Consider the following 17,724-nt stretch of genomic DNA (forward strand, 5'->3'; position numbering starts at 1 on the left):
TCAGGGTGCAGTTCACATCTATTGAAAGCACAACAGTGACCTTTACTTTTAGTAGATAAGACACCTACAGAGGTAAGTGACTTGATGACTGCACACAAGAAGTTGTCATTTATTCCATATGTAGCTACCATGCAGACTCATATTTTGTATTAGTTTGTCCTTACTCTTCCAAAAGGTTAAACCTTGTCTCTGCAGCCACAGCTTTCTCTCTTCAGCAGTTGTCTTCATCTCCATGTGTGAAGAAAATTCCATTCATTGATCATATTGTTTAAGTAGGATGTTCTCAGTCATCCCCTTGTTTTCTTACCTACGATCTTGCCTTCAGAAATGTTTTTTAAAAGATTATCGTCTCCAGTTAAGTGTCCAGTGTATTTTGCTTTGCCCTGGCCTATAACTTTCAGTGGTTCTTTCTTGTCTCCTATTTCCTTTAACTTTTCTGTCAATGCAGCTAGTTCTTGTACTTCTCCTCCAGAACCACATTTCAGCAGGTTTGAGGCGAGCTTTCTTTGGCTTTTCTAATGTACAGATTTTGCATCTGTGTGTCAGAACACTCCACACAAAGGTCTTTACAAATATTTTCTTAATGTGGAAGCTGATATGTTTATTCAGTTGCAGCTTCTTCTTATTTTGGAAGGAACTCTTCACCTGTGCTTTTCTTTTCTTGAATGCCTTGAAATATTGATTGTTTTCTTGCAAAATGCTACTGAGATAGTGAATTTCAGTTCCTTTCTTGAGTTGCTCATTGCCTGTTCTTGTGTCAGTCCTACCTTCACCTCCTTTCTTGTCTGTAGCCATAACTTTTGTCTTCTTTGTATTCGTTTTTAGCTTTAGTTTTACCACTTCTTGATTTAAGGCCTGAAACATTTTATTTAGTTCCTACTCTGATTTACTATTGCGATGTTGTCAATCTGCAGTGTATATGCATGCAATTAAGTTTCCATATCGACATCATGCTCCAAAAACCACCTAACTGTGTGCGGCAGGGGGTACGTCTCATGCCACCAACTGATCCCCTCTGCCTTGTTCCACTTCTGTATTATCTCTAACTTCTCAAATTTTCTTTTCGTGATCATTTCGTGAATTGTATATGAGAGAAACTATTATGTTGTCAGACTCTTCTCGGAAACTACTCTCTCGAAATTTGGGTAGTAAATCTTTCCGTGATGCACAACTGCTCTCTTATGGCATCTACCACTGGAGTTGCTGAGCATCTCTGTAATGATCTCACAGTGACTAAATGATCCTGTGACAAAACACTCCAGACTTCGTTGGATCTTCTTTCTCTCTTCTGTCAGTCCTACTGGGTAAGGACACAGGGGTAATTTACATTCACTTAAGATTCTTCCTGTGAATCTTAGTCTGGCATCTACTTTTCTATTGCTGTTTTATGTGGTCATTCCACTTTAAGGTTGCTCTGGATAGTTACTTCTAGATATTTTATGGTAGATTCTGTTTCCAGCAATTTGTCATTAATAGTGTAGTTGTACAGTATTGGATTTCTTTTCCTGTGTGTGTGTGTGTGTGTGTGTGTGTGTGTGTGTGTGTGTGATATGTTACATTTATTTATGTGCAGGGTCAACTGCCAGAGCCTGCATCATTCACCAATCCTCTGCAGGTCATTGTGCAAATTGATACTGTCTTCTGTTGTTGCTACTTTCTGATGGACAAGTGTAGTATCTGTGAACAATATTAAGGAGCCTCTGACACTTTCTACTGGATCATTTATATACATTGTAAATGTAATGGTCTTATCACATTTCCTTGGAGTATTCCAGAAATTACCTTTTGATTCTTGTCATCTTTTCTTTGTTGTTGTTATTACTTCCTTGATGAACATATTATGGAAGTAAGGTGATAGAAGGCACCCGTCTCTCACTGCCCTTCTGGTTTTCCTTCTTTCATATCCAGTTCAGCACTCTGACTTTTGTATACACTCAAAATTAATCATCTGTCCTTCCACTTTGGACATTACTTGAAGGAATGATGATATAATGGTAATCTGTTTATTAAACAATATTTTAACGAAACACTATGCTTTCTGATCATGTAGTGGCTTGATGATGGAATTTGATACTGAAAGTAGTAATCATTAGACAAAATAAAAGTGAAGCTATAATAAAAGAAAGTAATATTTTGGATCATGTCAGTTGTTGTTCCAAACAACAGCACGTCAGGAATAGGTTCAAATGGCTCTGAGCACTATGCGACTTAACTTCTGAGGTCATCAGTCGCCTAGAACTTAGAACTAATTAAACCTAACTAACCTAAGGACATCACACACATCCATGCCGGAGGCAGGATTTGAACCTGTGAATGTAGCGGTCACTCGGTTCCAGACTGTAGCACCTAGAACCGCACGGCCACTCCGGCTGTCCAGTAATAGGTACTAAAATTATTTGTCCGCTGATGACCTCACAGCTTAGAACACTAAAACACAAATGTTAATTGTTTGTTATGAGCCCTGATAGAGTTTACAACTGTTTACAGTTCACGATTGGTTGTTGGAGATTGGGCGTTACTCACATAATGTATTTAGTGCACAGTGTAGAAAAAGGCAGTTTCCAGAAAAGTAAACAAGTGTAAAGGCAAAAGTTTCATGACAGGATGTTGTGTCACCATACTTGGAAGACAATTATAGCCAAAGACAGAAATTTAAAAGAAACTGGCTCATTTGAGCTGCGGAGACCTAGTCGAGGATTCTCAGAAGATAATTGTTAGCACAGTAGAATTTACAAAGAGACAATGTCAGTTCGTGTGAGGGAATGTTGATTGGTAAGTACCTATCAGCTTTCTCATAAAACTCACAATTTGAAGAATACACATCAAGGAAAAGGTAGAAGTCCAACAGTGTCAAATCTAGACAATAATATCGATCATCCAACAATTTTGCAAAATCCCCAGTTGTACTTACTTTACTTAATTACTTACTTACTAACCTACTCAGATTTGCTGTGTACCATACAAGGAACTGGTTTCCACTAGTTCACTTGATCAGCTGCCAAGTTCTCACCTTCCTCCAAGTCCATGCATTGAAGATTCATTGCAAAAGTTCCAGGTGTTAGAAGGACTTCCTGTACATCTGTATCTGTCCACTGATTTCCACAACAGTGGTGATTTTGGGATTCTTCCACCTTACATGCGTAGAACATAACCTGCAATCTTCAGTCTTCTTTCAACAATAATTTTGTGCAGGCTGTCTAGACGTTGTATTCTCAGCACTTCATCGTTTGTAACTTGGTTGGGTTAACATCTTCAGAATTCATCTCTAGCATTGTTGGTGAAAAATATGGAGACTGTGTGCTGATTTTACTGACATTTCCCAAGTCTCACACATATAAACGATAAAGGAGTACAGTCAAAGCTTTGTTGACATATTACAGACCTAATTGCCATATGGACTGATTTTCCAGTTCTGCTGGTGATTTCTGCATCTGTGACGTCATTATTACATATAAAGCTACCGAAATATGGAAATCTGTCAACATCTTGTAGTATCTTCTATTGCACTGTAATCGGGGAAGAGATGAGTAATTTCCACTTACTTTGCACATTCTGTTTGCCTTATCTCTATTAATTTTCAGCCCTACACAATAGGGCATTTAATGAGAAAGCAGATAAAAATTAACTTGATGCCTTCCAAGGAGACGGTCTCTACTAAGTCTCTACTCCTTCAAGTCTGACTATGTAAGAGTAGACCAGACATGGTTTAAATTCAGAGAAATAGTATCGACATCAATTAAGAGATATATACCAAATAAATTGAAAGGATGCCAAATAAATTAAAAGGACGGTGCACAAAATATGTCAAAACTCAGCTGCAGAAGCAATGAAAAAAAGCATGTAAAAGTTTAAAAGAATGCAAAATCTCCAAGATTAGCGATGTTTTACTGAAGCTCGAAACTTAGGGTGGGTTTCAGTGCAAGATGTGTTTAATAGTTCCCATAGTGAAAGTTCGTTTTGAAATCTGGAAGAAAATCCAAAGAGGTTCTGGTTTCATGTGTAGTACACCAACGGCAAGACGCAACCAATACCTTCACTGCACAATAGCTGTGGTAATGTTACTGATGACAGTGCTACTAAAGCAGGGTTACTAAACACGGATTTCTGAAATTTCTTCACCAAAGACAACAAAGTAAATATTGCAGTATTCAAATCAAGAACAACTGCAACTGTGAGTAACTTAGTAGTAGCTCTCCTCAGTGTCATAAAGCAGTTATGTTTCTTTCAGAGAATGCTGATACAATAGCTCCATTAGAAATCATATATAGCCACTCATTTGATAAAGATCCAAACCTAGAGACTGAAAAGTTGCTCAAGTCACACCAATGCTCAAGAAAGAAAAGAGGAGTAATCTACTAAATAACAGATTCATATCACTAATGTTGATTTGCATTAGGATTTTGGAGCATATGTTGTGTTTGAATATTATGAATTATCTCAAAGATAATGATTCATTGATAAATAGCCAAGATAGATTCAGAAATATCGACCTTTTAAAACACAGCTAGCTCTTTAGTCACACAAAGTAATAAGTGCTGTCGACTTGGGATCTCAAATTGATTCCATATTTGTAGATTTCCAGAAGACTTTTTGAAACAGTTCCTCACAAGCATTTTCTAATCATATGGCGTATTGTCTCAGTTGTGCAACTGGATGTGTGGTTTCCTGTCAGAAAGGTCACAGTTCATAGTAATTGATGGAAAATCGTCAAGTAAAACAGAAGTGATATCTGACATTCCTCAAGGAAGTGTTATAGACCACCTGCTGTTGCTGATCTACATTAACAATTTAAGAGAGAATCTGAGCAGTCCTCTTAGATGATGCTATCATTTACAGTCTTGCAAATCATTTACTGTCTTGTAAAGTGATCAGATGATCAAAATGAACTGCAAAATGATTTAGGCTACCTATCCATATGATGCAAAAAGTGGTAACTGACTTTAAATAATAAAAATTGTTATGTCATCCGCATGAGTAGTAAAAGGCATCTACTAAATTTTGGTTACATGATAATTCACGCAGATCTAAAGGCTGTGAAGTCTATTGAATACTTAGGAATTACATTTACAAATAACTTAAATTGGAATGCTCACATAGATAATGCGGTGGGAAAGCAAACAAAAGACTGTGATTTAATAGTAAAACATTTAGAAGATTATGATTACTAAAGAGACTATCTACAACTATACTTGTCTGTCCTCTTTTGGAGCATTCTGCATGGTGTGGGATCCTTACCAGATAGGACTGACAGAGGACATCATTTAAAAGTTCAAAGAAGGGCAGCTCATTTTGTATTATTGGGAAACAGGAAAGTGCATGCCACAGATATCGCATGTGAATTGGGGTGGCAGTCATTAAAGCAAAAGCATTTTGCTGGAGCAGGTTCTTAAAATTTCAATCATCAACTTTCTCCTCCGAATGTGAAAATATTTTGTTAGAGCCCTCTTATATAGAGAGAAATGATCTTGTAATAAAATAAGAGAAATCAGAGCTTGTACAGAAATATTGAAGTGTTTGGTTTTCCTCAAATGCTGTAGGGGAGTGGAATGGTAGATAAATAGGTCGAGGATGGTTCTCTGAACCCTCTGCCAGCATTTATTTGTGAATTACAGACTAGTCATGCAGATATAGATAATGTAGATAGGCTTTCAATATTGCGCACTGATTCTCTAATGTTATACATTGCTCAAATACTTTCGTGGTGCTTTGGAGTGACCCCTTTAAAATAACACTTTACCAGTCTTCTTAATATGTATTTTGGTAACCAGGTTGATAAGAAGTTACAACAATACTCTCTTATTACTCCCCAGTTTTGGGTTTTATTAATGAACAAAATCGACACAGTGTTCCATATCAATTACTGGCTGAAGTTTCCTGCTGATGGAACCAATATGATTTTCTGTGTTTCTGAGCATACAGGTTGTGTACGCTGTTTGGAGTCTGGTGTATGCTGAATCAAATGTTTTTATTGTTGTGATCTTCCATCTGAAGATTGGTTTCATGGAGTTGCCCATGCTAGCCTATCCTGTGTGACCCTCTTCACCTCTGCATAACCACTGCAGCGTACAGTAACTTGAACTTGCTTACTGCACTCAGTTTTTGGTCTCCTACAGTTGTTACCCCCATTATATTCACAGATGACCACATATTGTGGAAATTGCATACTGTAATGTAGGATGCAATAATAACGTATGGAAGGTTTCTGTTGAAAATTACAAATTATTTAGGAATAAAGGAGATGGCTCACCAAAAGGCAGAAGCACTGTCTCATCGATAGGCACACGAACAAAAGGTATGTAGAATGAGATTTTCACTGTGCAGTGGAGTGTGCACTGATATGAAACTTCCTGGCAGATAAACACCGTGTGCCGGACCAAGAGTCGAACTTGGGACCTTTGCCATTCGTGGGCAAGTGCTCTACCATCTGAGCTATCCATGCACGACTCACGACCCGTCCTCACAGCTTTACTTCCACCAGTACCTCGCCTTCTACCTTCCAAACAAAGGTACGTTGCTTGGCGAGCTTCCAGAATGCACTTTCTTTTTCTAGCTGTAGGGAAAACATGCGCGCGCGCCCACGCGTGCGCGCACACTCACACACACACACACACACGTTCTCACATGCGCATGCATGTCTCCTTATGCTGTGGTCGCTCAACTGCCAGCTCTTTACTGGCCCACGGTGAGTGTTCTGGAGTGAGGTATGGCTTTAGAGTGGGGTAGGATGGGGTGGGTTGAGGCAATGTGAGAGATGGAGAGAGATGGGAGGGGTTTGGAGGGAAGCATTTAGTGGCTCGTGGGAGAGTGGGGAGCCATCTGTGGGCTAGCTAGGGGTGCAGGTAGAGGGGTCAGGCGACAGACAGCTGGGCACTCATAGACTAGGGTGTGACGTGAGATAACAGCACACAACTAGCTGATTTTGGGGGGGGGAGTGGCGTGTGTGGGGGGGGGGGGGGGAGGCAGGGGGGCTGGGAGTTAACTTGGATTTAGGCCAGGAAGCAAAGGATGTGCTGTATGGCTACGAAAGTTGAGTATTCTTAAATAAGATCAGCTGGTGCCAATGTATTGGAAAGTAACTGGCACACAAAGTGCAATTGTGGCTCCTTTTTCTTTGTGAAAGAAGAAAAGAGAGAGAAATCGTCTCATTAGCGAAACAATGGCAAGAGACTACTATTTCTTGTTACTTACACTGCTGCTTTCTTTGATAATGATCAACAAGAACCAAATAATAGACTGTGTATGAGAGAACATGTTCTGAACGAGAGTTTGTTTCATTTGTATAAAATTTTATTCCATCATAGATGCTGCACTTACAGTTTCATATATGCATTGCAGCAGCAGACACAATAAAAGTAGCAATCAGCAGTGCTTAGTTTGTTGAATGGGTGAAAAATATGACACTGTCCCAGTTCCACATATCCCCAAAATTTTATTCTGCCAAATTCTGTACTCTCTGAAATCGAATGTTTAATCCAAAGATGAAAGTGAACAAGTTTGATGCAGTATTGCTAATATTGTTTATTACTCATCTTGCTGAATGAAATGCATACCGTGTCCTTTCTGAAAGGTTTGCAGAAGTAATGCACATACACACATACACACACACACATACACACACACACACACACACACACACACACACACAAATGCGCGCAAATGCAAATCACACATACATGACCACTGTCTCTGGCTGCTAGGGCCAGACTGGGAGCAACTGCGCATCATGGGAGAAACAACGGTCATGTGTGTGTGTGTGTGTGTGTTTTGTCCACTTTGGAAGAAGACTTTCTGATCGAAAGCTTACGTGTTTAGTAGTCTTTTTGTTGTGCTTGTCTGTGACCTAACATCTCCTGTATACTGTGAATAGCAATGTATCTTTTTTATAATATGGTCATTATTCCAGCCTAGATTTTCTATTGTTTGTTTCCTTTTAAGACCTTATAAAGACAGTTACTGACAATTTCTTTTTTCTTATTGGAGAAAAGTAAAACCATATGGGGGCCAGAATTAGATTGTAAATGAATATGGAATAGAGTATTTTTATTCTCCCTGTATGCAGTGTCACACTTCATTTCTGGCAGCACCACCTTCTCAACACATGACTGTCCCCCACCACCTCACCATAGTCTTCAAGTTATATCCTATAGCACTTCTGTGTGGACAAATAGATGAAGCATGTAGTTTAAAACAGTATAACTAAACTTAAAAGTCAAACTGCCCTTTTATAGAGACTGCCATCATTATTTAAACATACTAAACAATATCAAAACAGTCAAAAGAAATTTTTTTTCAAAAGAGCAGAAAATTGTAGTGAAATTCATGAAAGGATTGTTTTAAATTGTTATGTCTTAAATCAATAAGTATGTCAGCATTTCCCAGGATTTTCTGGCTTAATTAAGACTAGGTCATGCCACCACAGTAGTCAGACAGTGGACTTGCCTTCGAGAGGACAACGGACCCGAGTCCCATCGGGCCACCAAAATTTGGCTTTTCCTCGATTTCCCTAAATGATTTAAGACAAATTCTGGGATGGTTCCTTTAAAAAAGATGACATTCGGCTGAGAAAGCTAATTTCTGTGGCAGGTCTGATGACACAGTGCTGGTGGAAGCACGAGTATTTCAGAGCACACCATTCATTGCACATTGTTAAACATAGGGCTCTGCTGCAGACAACCCCTGTATGTTCCCATGTTGACAACACTGTTGAATTACAATTTCTGTGGCTCAGGAGCATTGAGATTGGGCAGTGAATCAATAGAAATGTGTCATCTGGTTGAATCATTCATGTTTCGCATTACACCTGCTTGGCGGTTTTGTGCACATACACTGTCAACAGAGTGAATTGGTGCTTGAAAGGTGCACTTTGCTACAGACGTAGGCCAGTGGGAGCAATATTATGCTATGGAGGACATTCACCTGGTCTTCTGTGGGTCCTGTGGTAGTAACTGAAGGCTCCATAACAGCTTTGTTCTGTGTGAACATTATTGTGCACTGTCCGCACCCTGTCCCTAATGAAGGTGACATGTTTCAACAATATGACTTTCAGTGTCACGAGGCCAGAATCAAATTCACCCCTTCTGAATCTGATGGAATACATCTGCGATGCTATCAGATACCAGTTCTGCACCCAGAAACCACTGATCTCCAATTTATGGGAATTACATGACCTGTGCTTAGACATGCGGTGCTGCATAATGCTGGGAACATACCTCACATAATGCTGGGAACATACCTGAAATTTGTTGAACTTGTCCCACACAAAATCACTGCTGTATTGTGTTCCAACAGTGGACAAACACATTATCAAACAGGAGGTCATAGTGTTTTGTCTCATCAGTTTATATATTCAATGCTTGAATGAAAGGTGTGCTCTTTTCCTTTTTTCTACCATTGTGTGTATGTGTAAATAAGGATGTTCTACCATTTGGGCTTGTTTATATGAAGGCTGTCAGTGTTAACCACCTGCACAGATACTAAATGCTCCTTTTGTGAAGACCTTTTATCTTGAGAACACTTTTAAAGTTGTTTCACAAATGGCAGCACAGTTTCAAGAAAGCTTCATAATTTAATGTAATAGTTAAAATAATACCTTCAGCAAAAGATGTGTGCGTTGGAGTGGGGAAAAAGATTGGAGATGTATGTAGTTTAATTTTCGTAAATTGTTAAGAAGGTTAACAGCTTGGCATGCTAAGATAAATTCCCACATTCTCTAAAAAGAGAGAAAAAGATTAATTTAACAGAATCAGTGAGGTATACAAATATAACAACAGACTTGTAGAACCATTATTTTGTAGGTTAGATTAGATTAGATTCAGCTTTTGTTCCAAGACCCAAAACATGAGATGATTCTCATGGGCGAGTAACATGCCAGAAAGTATAACATAAAAAATATAAAACATTTGAATACCCTGATAATTTGTCAGGAGATTGTCAAACTAGGTGAATACAATACAAACTGGAACAGCTAATATTTTCAGAATTGATACGCTGTCAGACTGAAACATTGTTATGCACTATTAATAAATTTATCATACAAAAAGTACATAATCTTGACTGTTATGACAAAGTGCTCTCAGAACTGAAATCTAACAGACATTCTTATTTAAGCTGGCCTAACAGCCACTGTTAAGATATTCATCTATAGAGTAGGATGAGTTGCCTATCGAAAAGTCTTTCAAACTCTGTTTAAACCAAGCTTTATCTGATACCAAGTTTTTAATGGTGTCTTTCTTCCACAGATGAATTGTGTTGTAATGCGAGATTTTAATGAAGATGAAGTGTGCAGTTTTGTGGAGTTAACAAAAGAGTAAAATGTTGATGTAAGATTTATCGAGTACATGCCTTTCAGCGGCAACAAATGGAATGATGGGAAGATGGTCTCATTTAGTGAAATGCTCCAAATAATTAGAAAGCAGTGGCCTGATTTTGATCCTCTTCCCAATGGGCCCAATGATACCTCAAAGGTACGTGAAGTATTACATATGAACATACATTGAAAATAATTTAATGTTTATGACTTACTACCAATCACAAGAATACTTCACATCTGCTGGTGGTATGAGAGATGGACTGGTTTAGTTACATATTTCTCATCCCATTCAGTAAGTCTGTGCTGGCCTGGGTTTCTCTGCAGCTTTTCTGCAACTCTCCCCATTTCCTAAACCTTGACAATCCTTTTCTTACTTCCCTTTTCCTTCCCCTTCATTGTTTCTGCCAGAAGAAGAAGCCACTGGCTCCGAAAGCTAGCACATTTCCGTAACTTTAAGGGGAGTTAGAAGGGGAAAACATTCTTTTTCACTTTTTTGGATTTTTATCTGATTATAAAATTTGCAATTTTCCAAATAAAATGATATGTATATTACTTATAAACTTGCGTGGGAAGTATTTTATTTTATTTTCTAAAATATAATCTACACCAGTTGAAAATGTTAAAATTTTTACATGCATTACTTCAAGACCTAATAAAATCGGTAATTTTTTATATACAGGGTAGTCCATTGATCGTGACCGGGCCAAATATCTCACGAAATAAGTGTCAAATGAAAAAACTACAAAGAACGAAATTTGTCAACCTCAATGCCTTTGGCAATACATGTAATGACATTCCTCTCAACAGTGAGTAGTTCGCCTTCCGTAATGTTCGCACATGCATTGACAATGCACTGACGCATGTTGTCAGGCATTGTCGGTGGATCACGAGAGCAAATATCCTTCAACTTTCCCCACAGAAAGAAATCTGGGGACGTCAGATCCGGTGAATGTGCGAGCCATGGTATGGTGCTTTGATGACCAATCCACCTGTCATGAAATATGCTATTCAATACTGCTTCAACCGCATGCAAACTATGTGCCGGACATCTATCATGTTGGAAGTACATTGCCATTCTGTCATGCAGTGAAACATCTTGTAGTAACATTGGTAGAACATTACGCAGGAAATCAGCATACATTGCACCATTTAGATTGCCATCGATAAAATGGGGGCCAATTATCCTTCCTCCCTTAATGCCACACCATACATTAACCTGCCAAGGTCGCTGCTGTTCCACTTGTTGCTGCCATCGTAGATTTTCCGTTGGCCAATAGTGCATATTATGGCGGTTTAGGTTACTGCTGTTGGTGAATGATGCTTCATCGCTAAATAGAACGCATGCAAAAAATCTTTCATCGTCCCGTAATTTCTCTTGTGCCCTGTGGCAGAACTGTACATGACGTTCAAAGTCATCGCCATGCAATTCCTGGTGCATAGAAATATGGTACGGGTGCAATCGATGTTGATGTAGCATTCTCAACACTGACGTTTTTGAGATTCCCAATTCTCACGCAATTTGTCTGCTACTGATGTGTGGATAAGCTGCCCCAGCAGCTAAAACACCTACTAGGGCATCATCATTTGTTGCAGGTCGTGGTTGGTGTTTCACATGAGGCTGGAAACTTCCTGTTTCCTTAAATAATGTAACTATCCGGCGAATGGTCCGGACACTTCGATGATGTCATCCAGGATACCGAGCAGCATACATAGCACACGCCCCTTGGGCATTTTGATCACAATAGCCATACATCAACACGATATCGACCTTTTCCCCAATTGGTAAACAGTCCATTTTAACACGGGTAATGTATCATGAAGCAAATACCGTCCGCACTGGCGGAATGTTATGTGATACCACATACTTACATGTTTGTGACTATTACAGCAGCTGGCTGGAGTGGCCGAGCGGTGCTAGGCACTACAGTCTGGAAATGCGCGACCGCTACGGTCGCAGGTTCGAATCCTGCCTCGGGCATGGATGTGTGTGATGTCCTTAGGTTAGTTAGGTTTAAGTAGTTCTACGTTCTAGGGGACTGATGACCTCAGAAGTTAAGTCCCATAGTGCTCAGAGCCATTTGAACCATTTTTGACTATTACAGCCCCATCTATCACAAAGCGAAAAAAGTGGTCCAGCTAAAACATTCATATTTCTTTACGTACTACATGAATATCTAATAAAAAAATGGGGATTCCTATTTTTAAAAAATGCAGTTGATATGAGTTTGACCTATGGCAGTGCCATCTAGCAGGCCAACCATAGCGCCATCTGGTTTCTCCCTTCAAGCTAGACGAATTTTGTTCTTTGTAGTTTTTTCATTTGATGCTTATTTCGTGAGATATTTGGCCTGGTCACTATCAATGGACCACCCTGTAGAAAGCTGTGGATTGCTGTGTTATGAAGGTTAAGTTATTTGTTTGTATTGGTAGCAGTGTCAAAAATAGTATCGTATCTTTTCATAGTATAAACATGCTTTGTATATCGAAGTGCTAACGTTTTTCCGAGGAAAAGTGACGAATAGACTGGTAAATCTCTCAAAAAGTATGACTCCAAAATGAAGTGTTTTTAAGAAATGTGGGTTTCATGGTAATAAATTTTTGAATAAAGAGAAACATTGTGTTCAGCATGTGGTGTGTGAAGTTACAGACAATGAAATACTGGCAAACTCATGAGTATCTAGCGAAACACCCATTAGTGCTTCGAAGATTAAAATGAAACATAGTTATAACACAGTTATCTCAAAACAAACCTCATGTAAACGGTAGGTTAGGTTATATTCTGATACATTTACACATCCTAATAGGGATGTTATGTGAATGTGTGTGCTGTATGTATGTGGAGGGCCAGTTAGTTTACATGAAGACATTGAGGTATCAAATGGACAAGCCAGGAAACTTATCATTAATTCTGCCAGTTGCAAATATACTCATTCATTTTGGAATTCTGATAAGTGTAAAGATAATTATTTTGAAATAAATGTTAGGTGGTTTTATGGATTGAGAGCTATTGGCAAAGGACACACTGCAGCAGAAACAATGTCTGTCATGATGTATATGCCACGCCCACTTTGTAAAATGGACAAGTATGCAGGATTTATTGGAGCTGCTGTGAAATCTGCTGCATGTGAGTCAATTAAGGGTGCTGCAAATGAAGCTGCTGAAATAAACGATGGTATGATTGACATATCAGTAGCTTTTGGGGCACTTGGTAGAAGCGCAGCTGCAGTTCTAAGAATTCTGTTGCTACAGTGACCAGTGTGGATACTGGAAAGCTAATAGATTTCCAGATTTTAACCAAACATTGTTATAAGTATAAATCAGGGAATGAAGAAGGGCATATCTGTGACAGAAATTATGAAGGACAACTAGTCGTACGGAGGCCTGTGCAGCTGTTGAAATTTATAATCGATCTGTAAACTAAAGGTGAGTGTGTTACACTAAGTTCTTAGGTTAGGCAGACTCAAATGCATATAACAGTGTAGTAGCCACTCAGCCTTATGGTGAGAAGCTTATCACAGAAATGGAATGTGTTGGTCATGTCCAGAAGAGGATGGGTACCAGATTGAGGAAGTTGAAACAAAGTTTGAGAGACAAGAAACTTTCAGGTGGTAAGACCATAAGAAGCAGGCTGACAGACAAAATGATTGATGAACTACAACAGTATTATGAGATTGCCATTAGAAATAATACTGAGGATTTGTTGAAAATGAAGCAGGCAGTATGGGCTACCTTCTTCCAGAGACTGTCAGCTGATGATAAACCAGTACAACATCTTTGCCCTCCTGGATCTGGTTCATGGTGCAATTACCGCAATGCCCAGTAATCAAACAGGTCATACAGCCATAAACATTCTATCCCAGCAGCAGTTGTGGATATCATAAAACCTGTTTACAGAGACCTGGCAATCCTGAATTATTGAAGAAGTGTCTGCATTGTCAGACTCAAAATCCCAATGAGTCGTTCAATAATCTTATAGTGTCAGTGTCATCGTAACTGCCGTCTGCGTCACGTCTGCTGTGCAGTGAGCTACGCTAGTTTAAGTATTAACTCTATTTTTCTTACTTGTCACTTCTTCTTCCGTGTGTTTTTGTTTTTAGGAAGCTTTAATTGTCGAGTGCTAGTAATAGTGTTCCATAGATTTTGTGTTTGTTTTGAATACAGTCAGAGAGAGTCCGTTTAGTCAGCCATAGTGCCAGTAGTGCTAGTGTTTGTTTTCAATACAGTCCAGAGACAGGTAGTGCTATTTTCATTGTTTTCTACAGGAAGTGTCTAGTAACCACAGTTTAGTCAACTATCAGCCGCCTTTAGTGAATTAGCAGTCCAGTTATAAGTTGATTAACTCTCTACAGTAAATTGATTTCTTAGGATGGATAGGATGTGAGACTGCTGTGTACGGACACAGGAGGAGCTGGCCACTGTTTGCGAACAGCTGAACGTGTTGATGGCCGCGGTTAGCCGTCTTCAGGCTGTTTCCTTGGAGTGTAGCGGCAGTGGGGAGTCTGGTGCGTTGCATGGTACACCCCAGGTGTTACATGCTTCACCCACTGACCCTTCTGTCGACACATCTTTGTGGGTACCGGGTGCATGCGGTTGGGCCACCCTCTTCCCAAGGGGAGTGGCGGGTTCAGCGGCATTCGCGGCGCACGAGGCGGAGGGTCAGTGTGGAGGCTGGCCGTGTGGCATCGCCCATTCTGGCTGTGAGTGGACATGTGGCCACTCCTTCAGCAAGGTCCGAGCAGGCACATGGGGGGAGGGGTTTATTAGTTATTGGGAGCTCCAACGTTAGGCGGGTGATGGAGCCCCTTAGGGAAATAGCGGAAAGGTCGGGGAAGAAGGTCAGTGTTCACTCTGTCTGCTTGCCAGGGGTCTCATCCGAGATGTGGAGGAGGCCGTGCCGGCAGTGATAGAGAGCACTGGGTGCACCCGACTGCAAATTGTTGCTCATGTCGGCACCAATGACTCCTGCCGTCTGGGTTCAGAGGTCATCCTCAGTTCGTACAGGCGGTTAGCAGAGTTGGTGAAGGCGGAAAGCCTCGCGGGGTGGAATCTGAGCTAGCTATTTTTAGTATCGTTCCCAGAACCGATAGTGGTCCTCTGGTTTGGAGCCGAGTGGAAGGCATAAACCAGGGGCTCAGACGATTCTGCGGAGATCTGGGGTGCAAATTTCTCGACCTCCGCTATCGGGTGGAGAAAAGTAGGGTCCCCCTGAATAGGTCATGCGTGCACTACATGCAGGAAGCGGCTACAAGGGTAGCGGAGTATGTGTGGAGTGCACATGTGGGTTTTTTAGGTTAGAGAATTCCCTCCCTAGGCCCGACAAGACACCTCCTGAGATGCGGCAAGGTAGAAGTAGACAAAATGCAACAGGGAATAACAACATTAATGTGCTAATAGTAAACTGCAGGAGCATCTATAGAAAGGTCCCAGAACTGCTCTGATTAATAAACGGTCACAATGCCCACATAGTACTAGGGACAGAAAGTTGTCTGAAACCAGATGTAAACATTAATAAATTCTAAACTCAGATTGGAATGTATACCGCAGAGACAGGCTGGACAGTGAAGGGGGAGGCATGTTTAAAGCGATAAGAAGTGCAATAGTATCGAAGGAAATTGCTGGAGATCCGAAATGTGAAATAATTTGGGTGAAGGTCACGGTTAAAGCAGGCTCAGACATGGTAATTGGATGTCTCTATAGGCCCCCTGGCTCAGCAGCTGTTGTGGCTGAGCACCTGAAGGATAATTTGGAAAATATTTCGAGTAGATTTGCCCACCATGTTATAGTTCTGGGTGGAGATTTTAATTTGCCGGATATAGACTGGGAGACTCAAACTTTCATAACGGATGGCAGGGGCAAAGAATCCAGTGAAATTTTTTAAGAGCTTTATCTGAAAACTACCTTGAGCAGTTAAACAGAGAACCAACTCGTGGCGATAACATATTAGACCTTCTAGTGACAAACAGACCTGAACTATTTGAAACAGTTAACGCAGAACAGGGAATCAGCGATCATAAAGTGGTTACTGCATCAATGATTTCAGCCGTAAATAGAAATATTAAAAAAGGTACGAAGATTTTTCTGGTTAGCAAAAGTGACAAAAATCAGATTTCAGAGTACCTGACGGCTCAACACAAAAGTTTTGTTTTAAGTACAGATAGTGTTGAGGATCAGTGGACAAAGTTCAAAACCATCGTACAATATGCATTAGATGAGTATGTGCCAAGCAAGATCGTAAGAGATGGAAAAGAGCCAGCGTGGTACAACAACCGAGTTAGAAAACTGCTGCGCAAGCAAAGGGAACTTCACAGCAAACATAAACATAGCCAACACCTTGCAGACAAACAAAAATTACGTGAAGCGAAATGTAATGTGAGGAGGGCCATGCGAGAGGCGTTAAATGAATTCGAAAGTAAAGTTCTATGTACTGACTTGGCAGAAAATCCTAAGAAATTTTGCTCTTATGTCAAAGTGGTAGGTGGATCAAAACAAAATGTCCAGACACTCTGTGACCAAAAAGGTACTGAAACAGAGGATGATGGACTAAAGGCTGAAATACTAAATGTCTTTTTCCAAAGCTGTTTCACAGAGGAAGACTGCACTGTAGTTCCTTCTCTAGATTGTCACACAGATGACAAAATGGTAGATATTGAAATAGATGACAGAGGGATAAAGAAACAATAAAAATCACTCAAAAGAGGAAAGGCCGCTGGACCTGATGGGATACCAGTTCAGTTTTACACAGAGTATGCGAAGGAACTTGTCCTCCTTCTTGCAGCAGTGTACCATAGGTCTCTACAAGAGCATAGCATTCCAAAGAATTGGAAAAGGGCACAGGTCATCCCCGTTTTCAAGAAGGGACGTCGAACAGAAGTGCAGAACTATAGACCTATATCTCTAACGTCGATCAGTTGTAGAATTTTAGAACATGTATTATGTTCGAGTATTACGACTTTTCTGTAAACTAAAAATCTACTCTGTAGGAATCAGCATGGGTTTCGAAAAAGACGATCGTGTGAAACCCAGCTCGTGCTATTCGTCCACGAGACTCAGAGGGCCATAGACACGGGTTCCCAAATAGATGCTGTGTTTCTTGACATCCGCAAGGCGTTCGATACAGTTCCCCGCAATCGTTTAATGAACAAAGTAAGAGCATATGGACTATCAGACCAATTATGTGAGTGGATTGAAGAGTTGCTAGATAACAGAACGCAGCATGTCATTCTCAATGGAGAGAAGTCTTCCGAAGTAAGAGTGATTTCAGGTGTGCTGCAGGGGCGTGTCGTAGGACAGTTGCTATTCACAATGTACATAAATGACCTTGTGAATGACATCGGAAGTTCACTGAGGCTTTTTGCGGATGATGCTGTGGTATATCGAGAGGTTGCAACAATGGAAAATTGTACTGAAATGCAGGA

General features: G+C 40.2%; 1 pseudogene; it reads left to right on the plus strand.

Annotated features, from left to right (window-relative positions):
• Positions 1-17,724, plus strand: part of LOC124776183 — a 68,397-nt pseudogene that overhangs the window by 18,851 nt on the left and 31,822 nt on the right.

The sequence above is a fragment of the Schistocerca piceifrons genome, chromosome 2 (genome assembly GCF_021461385.2).
Source record: "Schistocerca piceifrons isolate TAMUIC-IGC-003096 chromosome 2, iqSchPice1.1, whole genome shotgun sequence".
Taxonomy (NCBI): Eukaryota; Metazoa; Arthropoda; class Insecta; order Orthoptera; family Acrididae; genus Schistocerca; species Schistocerca piceifrons.